This window comes from Triticum aestivum, chromosome 1D (assembly GCF_018294505.1).
Source record: "Triticum aestivum cultivar Chinese Spring chromosome 1D, IWGSC CS RefSeq v2.1, whole genome shotgun sequence".
Lineage (NCBI taxonomy): Eukaryota > Viridiplantae > Streptophyta > Magnoliopsida > Poales > Poaceae > Triticum > Triticum aestivum.
The window spans coordinates 45,125,863-45,140,734 of record NC_057796.1 but is presented as its reverse complement, the minus strand read 5'-3'; the positions used below and the strand labels follow the sequence as shown (position 1 = coordinate 45,140,734).

General features: G+C 47.4%; 1 pseudogene; it reads left to right on the top strand.

The window, feature by feature from the left end:
• The window catches only part of LOC123157588 (uncharacterized), a 36,338-nt pseudogene that overhangs the window by 3,618 nt on the left and 17,848 nt on the right, over window positions 1–14,872 (top strand).

Here is a 14,872-nt window from a genome sequence, read left to right as displayed (position 1 = left end):
TAAGACATCATCGTAATGAGCTCAATGTGACTAAGGCGTTGGTCACGGGATGATGTGTTACGGAACGAGTAAAGAGACTTGCCGTAACAAGATTGAACAAGGTATCGGTATACCGACGATCGAATGTCGGGCAAGTGCTATACCGGTAGACAAAGGGAATCGTATACGGGATTGATTGAATCCTTGACATCGTGGTTCATCCGATGAGATCATCGTTGAACATGTGGGAGCCAACATGGGTATCCAGATCCCGCTGTTGGTTATTGGCCGGAGAGATGTCTCGGTCGTGTCTGCATAGTTCCCGAACCCGTAGGGTCTACACACTTAAGGTTCGGTGACGCTAGAGTTGTAATGGGAATTGTATGTGGTTACCAAAAGTTGTTCGGAGTCCCGGATGAGATCCCGGATGTCACGAGGAGTTCCGAAATGGTCCGGAGGTGAAGATTTATATATGGGAAGTCCAGTTTCAGTCACCGGAAATCGATATTGTACCGGGACCACCGAAGGGGTTCCGGGGGTCCACCGGGAGGGTCCACCTGCCCCGAAGGACCTAATGGGCTGTAGTTGGGTGGGAACCAGCCCTTAGTGGGCTGGTGCACCCCCCCAAGGGCCCAAGGCGCCTAGGGTTGGAAACCCTAGGGGGCCGCTGCCCCCCCCGGGGCGGGCGCCCCCCTAGTTGGAAACCCTGAGGGGGCCGCTGCCCCCCCGAGGGGCCGCCCCCCCGAGGGGCCGCCCCCCCTCTAGATGGATCTAGGGGGGCGCCCCCCTCTCCCCTTCCCCCTATAAATAGTGGGGGGTGGGAGGGCAACCGCACCCCTTCTCCTGGCGCAGCCCTCCCCCTTCCCACACCTTCTCCTCCTCCGTAGCGCTTAGTGAAGCTCTGCCGAAGAACCACGAGCTCCACCGCCACCACGCCATCGTGCTGCCGGAGCTCTCCCTCAACTTCTCCTCCCCCCTTGCTGGATCAAGAAGGATGAGACGTCCCCGGGCTGTACGTGTGTTGAACGCGGAGGCGCCGTCGTTCGACGCTTAGATCGGAATCAACCGCGATCTGAATCGCTACGAGTACGACTCCTTCATCCGCGTTCTTGTAACGCTTTCGCATTGCGATCTTCAAGGGTATGAAGATGCACTCCCCTCTCTCTCGTTGCTAGTCTCTCCAAAGATTGATCTTGGTGATGCGTAGAAATTTTTTAATTTCTGCAACGATCCCCAATAGTGGCATCATGAGCTAGGTCTATGCGTAGTTTCTATGCACGAGTAGAACACAAGTTGTTGTGGGCGTCGATTTTGTCAATTCACTTGCCGTTACTAGTCTTATCTTGATTCGGCGGTATCGTGGGATGAAGCGGCCCGGACCGACCTTACACGTACACTTACGTGAGACAGGTTCCACCGACTGACATGCACTAGTTGCATAAGGTGGCTAGCGGGTGTCTGTCTCTCCCACTTTAGTCGGATCGGATTCGATGAAAAGGGTCCTTATGAAGGGTAACTAGAAATTGGCATATCACGTTGTGGTTTTGGTGTAGGTAAGAAACGTTCTTGCTAAGAAACCTATAGCAGCCACGTAAAAATTTGCAACAACAATTAGAGGACGTCTAACTTGTTTTTGCAGCATATGCCGTGTGATGTGATATGGCCAAAAGGATGTGATGAATGATATATGTGATGTATGAGATTGATCATGTTCTTGTAATAGGAATCACGACTTGCATGTCGATGAGTATGACAACCGGCAGGAGCCATAGGAGTTGTCTTAATTTATTTATGACCTGCGTGTCAACATAAACGTCATGTAATTACTTTAATTTATTGCTAAACCGTTAGCCATAGTAGTAGAAGTAATAGTTGACGAGACAACTTCATGAAGACACGATGATGGAGATCATGATGATGGAGATCATGGTGTCATGCCGGTGACGATGATGATCATGGCGCCCCGAAGATGGAGATCAAAAGGAGCAAAATGATATTGGCCATATCATGTCACTATTTGATTGCATGTGATGTTTATCATGTTTTTACATCTTATTTGCTTAGAATGACGGTAGCATAAATAAGATGATCCCTCATTAAAATATCAAGAATTGTGTTCCCCCTAACTATGCACCGTTGCTAAGGTCTGTTGTTCCAAAGCACCACGTGATGATCGGGTGTGATAGGTTCTAACGTTCGCATACAACGGGTGTAAGCCAGATTTACACACGCAATACACTTAGGTTGACTTGACGAGCCTAGCATGTACAGACATGGCCTCGGAACATGGAAGACCAAAAGGTCGAACATGAGTTGTATAGAAGATATGATCAACATGAAGATGTTCACCGATGATGACTAGTCCGTCTCACGTGATGATCGGACACGGCTTAGTTGACTCGGATCGTGTATCACTTAGATGACTAGAGGGATGTCTATCTGAGTGGGAGTTCATTAAATAATTTGATTATATGAACTTAATTATCATGAACATAGTCTAAAACTTTGCAATATGTCTTGTAGATCAAATGACCCACGCTAATGTTGCCCTCAACTTCAACGCGTTCCTAGAGAAAACCAAGCTGAAAGACGATGGTAGCAACTACACGGACTGGGTCCGTAACCGGAGGATTATCCTCATAGCTGCCAAGAAAGCATATGTCCTTGAAGCACCGCTAGGTGATGCACCTGTTTTCCCAGCAACTCAAGACGTTATGAACGCCTGGCAGTCGCGTAGTGATGATTACTCCCTGGTTCAGTGCGGCATGCTTTACAGCTTAGAACCGGGGCTCCAAAAGCGTTTTGAGCAGCACGGAGCATATGAGATGTTCCAAGAGCTGAAAATGGTTTTCCAAGCTCATGCCCGGGTCGAGAGATATGAAGTCTCCGACAAGTTCTACAGTTGTAAGATGGAGGAGAATAGTTCTGTTAGCGAGCACATACTCGAAATGTCTGGGTTGCACAACCGCTTATTTCAGCTGGGAGTTAATCTCCCGTTTGATGCGGTCGTTGACAGAATCCTTCAGTCGCTCCCACCTAGCTACAAGAGCTTTGTGATGAACTTCAATATGCAGGGGATGGGAAAGACCATTCCTGAGGTATATTCAATGCTGAAATCAGCGGAGGTGGAGATCAAAAAGGAACATCAAGTGTTGATGGTGAATAAAACCACTAAGTTCAAGAAAGGCAAGGGTAAGAAGAACTTCAAGAAGGACGGCAAGGGAGTTGCCGCGCCCGGTAAGCCAGTTGCCGGGAAGAAGCCAAAGCATGGACCCAAGCCTGAGACTGAGTGCTTTTATTGCAAGGGAAACGGTCACTGGAAGCGGAACTGCCCCAAGTACTTAGCGGATAAGAAGGCCGGCAATACCAAAGGTATATGTGATATACATGTTATTGATGTGTACCTAACCAGCGCTCGTAGTAGCTCCTGGGTATTTGATACCGGTGCGGTTGCTCATATTTGTAACTCAAAACAGGAGCTGCGGAATAAGCGGAGACTGGCGAAGGACGAGGTGACGATGCGCGTCGGGAATGGTTCCAAGGTCGATGTGATCGCCGTCGGCACGCTACCTCTACATTTACCTACGGGATTAGTTTTAAACCTCAATAATTGTTATTTAGTACCAGCTTTGAGCATGAACATTGTATCTGGATCTCGTTTAATGCGAGATGGCTACTCATTTAAATCTGAGAATAATGGTTGTTCTATTTATATGAGAGACATGTTTTATGGTCATGCCCCGCTGGTCAATGGTTTATTCTTATTTAATCTCGAACGTGATGTTACACATATTCATAGTGTGAATGCCAAAAGATGTAATGTTGATAATGATAGTCCCACATACTTGTGGCACTGCCGTCTTGGTCACATTGGTGTCAAACGCATGAAGAAACTCCATGCAGATGGACTTTTGGAGTCTCTTGATTATGGATCATTTGACACGTGCGAACCATGCCTCATGGGCAAAATGACCAAGACTCTGTTCTCGGGAACAATGGAGCGAGCAACCAACTTATTGGAAATCATACATACTGATGTGTGCGGTCCAATGAGAGTTGAGGCTCGCGGTGGTTATCGCTATGTTCTCACCCTCACGGATGACTTAAGTAGATATGGGTATGTCTACTTAATGAAACACAAGTCTGAGACCTTTGAGAAGTTCAAGGAATTTCGGAGTGAGGTTGAGAATCAACGTGACAGGAAAATCAAGTTCTTACGATCAGATCGTGGGGGAGAATATTTGAGTCATGAATTTGGCACGCACTTAAGGAAATGTGGAATTGTTTCACAACTCACGCCGCCTGGAACACCTCAGCGTAATGGTGTGTCCGAACGTCGTAATCGCACTCTATTGGATATGGTGCGATCTATGATGTCTCTTACCGATCTACCGCTATCATTTTGGGGTTATGCTATAGAGATTGCCGCATTCACTTTAAATAGGGCTCCGTCGAAATTCGTTGAGACGACACCGTATGAATTGTGGTTTGGAAAGAAACCTAAGCTGTCGTTTCTGAAAGTTTGGGGATGCGATGCTTATGTCAAGAAACTTCAACCTGGAAAGCTCAAACCCAAATCGGAAAAATGCGTCTTCATAGTATACCCTAAGGAAACTATTGGGTATACCTTCTACCTCAGATCCGAAGGCAAGATCTTTGTTGCCAAGAATGGATCCTTTCTAGAGAAAGAGTTTCTCTCGAAAGAAGTAAGTGGGAGGAAAGTAGAACTTGATGAAGTATTGCCTCTTGAACCGGAGAGTAGCGCAGCTCAAGAAAATGTTTCTGTGGAGCCTGCACCGACTAGAGAGGAAGTTAATGATGATGATCATGAAACTTCAGGTCAAGTTGCTACTGAACTTCGTAGGTCCATAAGGACACGTTCCGCACCAGAGTGGTACGGCAACCCTGTCCTGGAAATCATGTTGTTAGACAATGGTGAACCTTCGAACTATGAAGAAGCGATGGCGGGCCCGGATTCCGACAAATGGCTTGAAGCCATGAAATCCGAGATAGGATCCATGTATGAAAAGAAGTATGGACTTTGACTGACTTGCCCGATGATCGGCGAGCCATAGAAAATAAATGGATCTTTAAGAAGAAGACAGACGCGGATGGTAATGTAACCATCTATAAGGCTCGGCTTGTCGCTAAGGGTTATCGACAAGTTCAAGGGGTTGACTATGATGAGACCTTCTCACCCGTAGCGAAGCTGAAGTCTGTCCGAATCATGTTAGCAATTGCCGCATTCTATGATTATGAGATATGGCAAATGGACGTCAAAACGGCATTCCTTAATGGTTTCCTTAAGTAAGAATTGTATATGATGCAGCCGGAAGGTTTTGTCGATCCTAAGAATGCTGACAAGGTATGCAAGCTCCAACGCTCGATCTATGGGCTGGTGCAAGCATCTCGGAGTTGGAACATTCGTTTTGATGAGATGATCAAAGCGTTTGGGTTTACGCAGATTTATGGAGAAGCCTGTGTTTACAAGAAAGTGAGTGGGAGCTCTGTAGCATTTCTCATATTATATGTGGATGACATACTATTGATGGGAAATGATATAGAACTCTTGGAAAGCATAAAGGCCTACTTGAATAAGTGTTTTTCAATGAAGGACCTTGGAGAAGCTGCTTACATATTAGGCATCAAGATCTATAGAGATAGATCGAGACGCCTCATTGGTCTTTCACAAAGCACGTACCTTGACAAGATATTGAAGAAGTTCAATATGGATCAGTCCAAGAAGGGGTTCTTGCCTGTATTGCAAGGTGTGAGATTGAGCACGGCTCAATGCCCGACCATGGCAGAAGATAGAGAAAAGATGAGTGTCATCCCCTATGCCTCGGCCATAGGGTCTATTATGTATGCCATGCTGTGTACCAGACCTGATGTAAACCTTGCCGTAAGTTTGGTAGGAAGGTACCAAAGTAATCCCGGCATGGAACACTGGACAGCGGTCAAGAATATCCTGAAGTACCTGAAAAGGACTAAGGATATGTTTCTCGTTTATGGAGGTGACGAAGAGCTCGTCGTAAAGGGTTACGTCGATGCTAGTTTCGACACAGATCTGGATGACTCCAAGTCACAAACCGGATACGTGTATATTTTGAATGGTGGGGCAGTCAGCTGGTGCAGTTGCAAGCAAAGCGTCGTGGCGGGATCTACATGTGAAGCGGAGTACATGGCAGCCTCGGAGGCAGCACATGAAGCAATCTGGATGAAGGAGTTCATTACCGACCTAGGAGTTATTCCCAATGCGTCGGGCCCGATGACTCTCTTCTGTGACAACACTGGAGCTATTGCCCTTGCCAAGGAGCCCAGGTTTCACAAGAAGACCAGGCATATCAAGCGTCGCTTCAACTCCATTCGTGAAAATGTTCAAGATGGAGACATAGAGATTTGTAAAGTGCATACGGACCTGAATGTCGCAGATCCGTTGACTAAACCTCTTCCACGTGCAAAGCATGATCAACACCAGAACTCTATGGGTGTTCGATTCATCACAATGTAACTAGGTTATTGACTCTAGTGCAAGTGGGAGACTGTTGGAAATATGCCCTAGAGGCAATAATAAAATGGTTATTATTATATTTCCTTGTTCATGATAATTGTCTATTGTTCATGCTATAATTGTGTTATCCGGAAATCGTAATACATGTGTGAATACATAGACCACAACATGTCCCTAGTGAGCCTCTAGTTGACTAGCTCGTTGATCAATAGATGGTTACGGTTTCCTAACCATGGACATAGGATGTCATTGATAACGGGATCACATCATTAGGATAATGATGTGATGGACAAGACCCAATCCTAAGCATAGCACAAGATCGTGTAGTTCGTCTGCTAAAGCTTTTCTAATGTCAAGTATCTTTTCCTTAGACCATGAGATTGTGCAACTCCCGGATACCGTAAGGGTACTTTGGGTGTGCCAAACGTCACAACGTAACTGGGTGGCTATAAAGGTACACTACGGGTATCCCCGAAAGTATCTGTTGGGTTGGCACGAATCGAGACTGGGATTTGTCACTCCGTATGACGGAGAGGTATCTCTGGGCCCACTCGGTAAGACATCATCGTAATGAGCTCAATGTGACTAAGGGGTTGGTCACGGGATGATGTGTTACGGAACGAGTAAAGAGACTTGCCGTAACGAGATTGAACAAGGTATCGGTATACCGACGATCGAATCTCGGGCAAGTGCTATACCGGTAGACAAAGGGAATCGTATACGGGAATGATTGAATCCTTGACATCGTGGTTCATCCGATGAGATCATCGTGGAACATGTGGGAGCCAACATGGGTATCCAGATCCCGCTGTTGGTTATTGGCCGGAGAGATGTCTCGGTCATGTCTGCATAGTTCCCGAACCCGTAGGGTCTACACACTTAAGGTTCGGTGACGCTAGAGTTGTAATGGGAATTGTATGTGGTTACCGAAAGTTGTTCGGAGTCCCGGATGAGATCCCGGACGTCACGAGGAGTTCCGGAATGGTCCGGAGGTGAAGATTTATATATGGGAAGTCCAGTTTCAGTCACCGGAAAGGTTTCGGGGTTTATCGGTATTGTACCGGGACCACCGAAGGGGTTCCGGGGGTCCACCGGGAGGGTCCACCTGCCCCGAAGGACCTAATGGGCTGTAGTTGGGTGGGAACCAGCCCCTTAGTGGGCTGGTGCGCCCCCCAAGGTCCCAAGGCGCCTAGGGTTGGAAACCCTAGGGGGCCACTGCCCCCGCGGGGGCGGGCGCCCCCCCCCCCTAGTTGGAAACCCTAAGGGGGCCGCCCCCCCCTCTAGATGGATCTAGGGGGCCGGCCCCCTCTCCCCTTCCCCCTATAAATAGTGGGGGTGGGAGGGCAACCGCACCCCTTCTCCTGGCGCAGCCCTCCCCCTTCCTACACCTTCTCCTCCTCCGTAGCGCTTAGCGAAGCTCTGCCGGAGAACCACGAGCTCCACCGCCACGACGCCGTCGTGCTGCCGGAGCTCTCCCTCAACTTCTCCTCCCCCATTGCTGGATCAAGAAGGAGGAGACGTCCCCGGGCTGTACGTGTGTTGAACATGAAGGCGCCGTCGTTCGGCGCTTAGATCGGAATCAACCGCGATCTGAATCCCTACGAGTATGACTCCTTCATCCGTGTTCTTGTAACGCTTCCGCATCGCAATCTTCAAGGGTATGAAGATGCACTCCCCTCTCTCTCGTTGCTAGTCTCTCCATAGATTGATCTTGGTGATGCATAGAAATTTTTTAATTTCTGCAACGATCCCCGACAAAAAGGGGCGTGGGTCCGCTCTGTCGGCAAGAGAAGGCCCTTTTCCCGCCGTCCCCCTTCCCCCACTTTCCCTCCTCTATTTCCCTCCATTCCCTCTTCCTCCCGCCATTCTCCTCCCCTCCCCTCCATGCGGCCGCCATGCCGCCGAAGAAGTGCATGGCCCCCCGCGCCGCTACCGATGCCAACACCACTGCCACCACCCAGCCGAAGCAGAGGAAACAGAGGGCGCCGCCGTCCAAGCCCCCGGGCATGTCGAACGCCGACTGGAAGGCGGAAGTTCAGCGCCGGGAGGCTGTCACCACCGACCGACGGAACAGGGCCAACACCAAGAAGGCCCGGGACATGCCTGATACAGGGCCCGCGCCGCCCAGAGGGAAGAGAAACTGCGGCGCGATGGTCGGCGTTGATGACGAACAGCGCCGTCAAGCTCGACCTGCTCCAAACCAACGTCGCCGCGAAGAAGAGGAACACCGACCTGGCTTTCGTGATGGGGGGGGGGACATGTCAGCGATGGACGAGCAGCTCAAGGCATGGTACCTGTCGGAGCGTGGCCTCATCCTGAACCAGATGCTGTCGACGGCGGCGCCAACTCCCACGTCGACCCCAACGCTGATGGGAACGTAGCAATAATTCAAAATTTTCCTACATGTCACCAAGACTAATCTAGGAGATGCTAGCAACGAGAGAGAGGGAGTGCATCTTCATACCCTTGAAGATCGCTAAGCGGAAGCGTTACAAGAACACGGTTGATGGAGTCGTACTCGCGGCGATTCAAATCGCGGAAGATCCGATCTAGCGCCGAACGGACGGCGCCTCCGCGTACAACACACGTATAGCCTGGGGACGTCTCCTCCTTCTTGATCCAGCAAGGGGAGAGGAGAAGTTGAGGGAGAACTCCAGCAGCACGACGGCGTGGTGGCAATGGAGCTCGTGGTTCTGCGGTAGAGCTTCGCTAAGCACTACGGAGGAGAAGGAGGAGGTGTATGAGGAGGGAGGGCTGCGCCAGGGAAGAGGTGCGGCTGCCCTCCCACCCCTCCACTATATATAGGGGCAAGGGGAGAGGGGAAGGCGCCCTAGGGTTTCCCCTAGGGGGCGGCGGCCAAGCAGATTGGATCTCCCTAGGGAAAATCCTAGGGAGACTTGCCCCCCAAGCCAAGCAGGTGGAGGCTTGCCTCCCAAGCCAGGTGGAGGCGCCCCACCTCCCCAAGTAACGTGGGAAAGGGTGTGGGGGGAGCACCACCCATTAGTGCGCTGGTTTGCCCCTTCCCCTTTGGCCCATGAGGCCCTCCAACACTTGCCGGGGCTCCCGAAACACCTTTCGGTCATGCTGGCCATAGCCTGGTACCCCGGAACACTTCCGGACTCCAATACCCTTCGTCCAATATATCGATCTTCACCTCCGGACCATTCTGGAGCTCCTCGTCATGTCCGGGATCTCATCCGGGACTCCGAACAACCTTCGGTAACCACATACTATTTCCCATAACAACTCTAGCGTCATCGAACCTTAAGTGTGTAGACCCTACGGGTTCGGGAACCATGCAGACATGACCGAGACACCTCTCCGGCCAATAACCAATAGCGGGATCTGGGTACCCATATTGGCTCCCACATGTTCCACGATGATCTCATCGGATGAACCACGATGTCGGGGATTCAATCAATCCCGTATTCAATTCCCTTTGTCTATCGGTATGTTACTTGCCCGAGATTCGATCGTCGGTATCCCCATACCTTGCTCAATCTCGTTACCAGCGTGTCTCTTTACTCGTTCCGTAACGCATGATCCCGTGGCTAACTCATTAGTCACATTGAGCTCATTATGATGATGCATTACCGAGTGGGCCCAGAGATACCTCTCTGTCATACGGAGTGACAAATCCCAGTCTCGATTCGTGCCAACCCAACAAACACTTTCAGAGATACCTGTAGTGCACCTTTATAGCCACCCAGTTACGTTGTGATGTTTGGTTGTAACATCCCAAAATTTCTAAATTTTGGAATGTTATAATAAACAGATAGATTGGATTGATTGTTTGACTGATTGACTGAAAGTGAGTGGAATTCAAAATCTTTTGAAAGTTAAATGAGAGGGAATAAAAGGACTTTCCCAAACTTTCATTTTGCTTTTATGGTCTCCATGAATTCAAATTCTTTTCATCACAAAACCCTGGAGAGAAGATGACATGACTTCTTCCATTTATTTAAATGAAAAGGGGTGTTGAAAATATTTGAATTTCATTTGAGAATATTTCCAATTCTAAAACTTTATGCAACTCAATGATTTTCACGAGCGAAGATAAAATGACTTCTTCAAAACATATGAAATATGAGTTGGGAGTTTCAAAGGATTTATTCAAAGTCCCATTGAAATTATTTTTCAATATTGGAGTTATTTGAGTTTTATTCAAATTACTTTTCTCCAAAAATAAAATATACAGAAAATAGGGTAACATGATTCCCTACATCAGAAAATTGGAGAAAAGTAAATTTGAAATCATTTTGGTATTTTTAAAATGATTTTTATTGGATTTTATTAAGGCAGCAGCACTGTTTGATTTATTAAAATTTGTGTGGATTTTATCTGACTCTAGAAAAATGTTCACGTTGTAGGAAATCTTTTTCTGAAAATTTTGATATATTATATGCCTATATAATATTTTTATTTATTTCGTTTTATTATTTTTCTTTGTCTGAGAAATGTTTTATAAAAAAAACCCTCCCCTCCGACTGGGCCGGCCCAGCTCCCAGGCCAGGCCGCGGCCCAGCCCAGCTCGCCCGTCGCCCCGTCACCCCCGCGCGACCGACTCCAGGCGGGAGTCCGCCCCCGCCACGGCTCGCCGGAGCCGTCTCCCCGCCGGACTCCTCCTCTCCTGCCCCCTCCTCCACGCCTCGGAGCCGCCCCTCCCCGCCTATATAAAGGCCGCAGCCCCGGGCCCCGTTCCTCCTCCTCCGCCGCAACCGCCGCCCTCGCCGGAGCTCCCGCCCCGACGAGATCTGTCGCCGCCGCCGCGCTCCGTTCCGACTCCCCGAGCGCCGCCGACCCCCACCAACCTCACCGCCGCGCCACGCCACCCCTTCCCCGCTACTCCGCAGTCGCCGCCGACGCCCGGAGCCGTCGCCCCGTTCATCGCCGAGCCGCCGCCGTCGTCTTCTCCGGCGACGTCGACGCCCACCGCCGCGGTAAGCCACCGGCCGCCCTCGTCCGTTCGATCTAGGATGGACGGCTAGGATTAGATCTAGTCGGTTTTATTTTTTTATTGGCGAACCGCTATAAACCGTGAATCGCCCCGGTTTTTTTATTCGTTTTGGTTTTATTAAGAAAACCTAGATCTGTTTTTTTTTGGTTTTTCTAAACAATGAACGTCCACTGTTTAGAACTAGTTAACGCACGTTCACTATTTAGTTTTTTTTTCTTTTTCTGTTATTTTCGGCCAGGGACCTAGTAGCAATTTGTTTTTCTTACATAATAGCCCCTAGTTTTCAAACACTCATAACTTTTCACCCGTTTGTCCAAATCCAACGAAACCAACGCCCACTTCTTCGTTATGATCTCCTCTATCCAGTAAAACAACTTAAACATGTTTTTGAAAGTTTTAAAATTTGGATTCAAACAGATTTGTATTCAAACTTCTTTTGTTCATAACTTAAGTTCTGTAACTCCGTTTGAGTTGATTCTTTTTGCAAATCGAAGCTCTTGACCTAAACTTTCTGATAAGGCCAAATTCACATAATTTTGGTACTGTTAGAAATTGTTTTATGCTGCAAGAGTTATTTGCTTTGTTTTGATGTTTTCCGAAGTGTCTTCTTCGTTCTTCTCGATCTTTTAAGTGATTGCTTATGTATGGTTACCATTGCTTGCTTACGATAGATTGACCGGAGTGTGACGAGTAGATCTATCCAGAGTATTGAGTACGAATCATCTTCATCAACATTGCAGGCAAGTTCACACTTTGATCATATCCCTTTCATACCCAGTTTTTATGCATTAGATTCAACCCTCAAACATTGCATGGTTAGGACCTAATTAAATTGTGGGTATTGGGAAGTAGTTGAGGTAGTACCTATTACCTATTTTATTATCAAACCCTTGGGAGTTACTTCTACGTTGCTATTATATTGCCATGCTATGCTCGTAGACGTGGACTGGGTTTGAGAGATTTCCATGACAGACGTGAGATTGTTAATTAATGGTTTACCTAAGGTGGCAACTAAAACTCACATCTGGGTGGATTGAGGTACCTGGGTATTCCAGGATTACCTGTTTTTCTTTTGGACCGCCACCCAGGTTCAAAGGGATCATAAGATTATTCATGCTAGAAACTTCCGTGTGCAGCCGCAAGCTATTATGGGCTCTAGCATAGTTGATTAAGTTGTGTGAACTCTTACAGTGGTAGACTAGCAGATGTAGGGGAAAGTAGGTGTAACTGTCTACCCATACGTAAGGTGTAAACACTTCTGAAAGACTGTGTCTCGGTCATCCGTTACTCAAACACCATGTAGTGCGAGTGAACCAACGGAGGAGATCGAGTCTTGTGGGGAAAAGTGCACAAACCTCTGCAGAGTGTACAAACTAATCATGATTAGCCGTGTCCCCGGTTATGGACATCTTGAGTATCTAGTTCTTGGATTATCCTGTTGATCTCATCATGTTACTTTAATTAATATTGTTGGCTTAATGATGATACTTAATTGGGATTGAGATGCTGTCAACCATCTCAATGTTTCACAACCACCATGATAGTTAAATAAATTTTATTCCTTTGAAGTAGGGAAAAATTGGCTTTTCGCAAAAACAGTAACCATAGAGCTTTCCACCAGCCATATATGCATGTAGTATAGCATTACTTTATTCATTATTCACTATGTGTTACATTGCCAGCATATTCCATGTGCTGACCCGTTTTCGGGCTGCAACGTTTCATGTTGCAGGATTCTTACGACGAGTAAGTGATACGTTAGGGTTACGATTTCTACACTCAACTTTGCCGTTGGTGTTGATGGGAATCCACAACCTTGTTACTTCCGCTATTTTGGATTGAGGTAATAGTATTTACGTTACTTTATGCATGTGATTTACCTTTGTTATAAATCCTCGAGTACTGTGTGTGTCAGCATACCGATTCAGGGATGACACTTAAGCACAGAGACTTGATCCATTCGGGTCGGGTTGCTACAAGATGGTATCAGAGCACATGTTGACTGTAGGACGTGACCCTAAAAACTGGCAATCCCATAGGAAGGATTTTCTCAAAAACTTTCCTTTTCAAAAAGATCTTTTACCTCTCTTCTTTTCCGAGTCTTATTCAAATATTCCCTTTAGTGAGACCATACCCTTTCCCCTTTTGACCACTCAAAGATTCGACTGATGAGACCACTCCAAGAAGTACAGGATATCGGACAACTAAGACCATTCGGAATGAAGAGGATTTTACCGTGCGTTATGATAATGGAAACTACAACGGTTGAAGATTCCGAAGACTGGGAGAATTTGAAGGCTCTGAAGAATTGCCAGATGTGTATGACCTAGGAAGGTTACCCTTATGGAACTTGGCAGACTATGGAAGCTGTCAATACTCGAGAGCAAGGTGTATCGGAGAAGGACCGAAACATGGAGAGTTAGAAACTCAAAGTTTTTGTTAAGAAAACCCAAAGACAGGAGATATCAGTTATGGAATGAAAGCTCATGGCAGTAACATGGGCATAGACACGGCTGACCATGGTGTTATTACCCGTTTATGCTATTGTCACCGTGCGGAGTTAAGCATGCAGATGCATGGAAGGAATGGATGGTAGAAGGCTGATGGAGCACCTATCAGCAAGACGAAGTTTTAACCTTAGCCGGTGTATCACCAGGATCTGGAGTATTACATCAGGAAGTTTAAAGATGAACCTTCAGGAAGCAGTATTCGACAGGTAAGCATTTCGTAAAGGACTCAGGACCCAGAAGTTGAAAGTAGCCAAGCTGGGAAAGCAAAACCTCGAGATAACGGAGACTCGTCAGGAACTGAAGGACAGTAGGAACATGGTTCATGTCAAGGATGTTGAAACCCAGAAGTTTGGAACGCAACTCCAGAAATATTAAAGGACGCCATGAGAGACTTCGCGTTAACAGAGATGATTTGGCAAAAGAACTTGAGAAGGACAAGCATGATTGGAAGAAGCCATCGGAGACATGAACAAGACTTGAAGAGTTTGGCGACGTTGAAGACTTATTGACCTTTAGAAGACCCAACCCCTGTTATATCCCTACGTTAGATGCGACGTTTGTGAGCTGTCATTTGTTTGTTGTTTTTCCGACAGCCACAATAAAAATCTGTCTTTTCAAAACTTTTGTTTGTATTGTGTGCATCCCTCTCGACCTCTCTTATCTCACCCCAAACCCATGGACCCAATAGAGGATGAATGGAGATGAGCTTGTATTTTCTGGACCGATGAGTCAATTGGAGACGGACCGATGGATTCAGAACATGGAGGATCACATGAAGAATAACCCTATAGTCGGAAAGGATATGACCCGGCATGCTCTTCAATGTTTTGAAAGAGGTGCTGCTACTTGGTGGAGGATGTACCAAACCACCAATGGATGGCAAGGAGTAACCACTTGGAAAGAATTTAAGTGGAC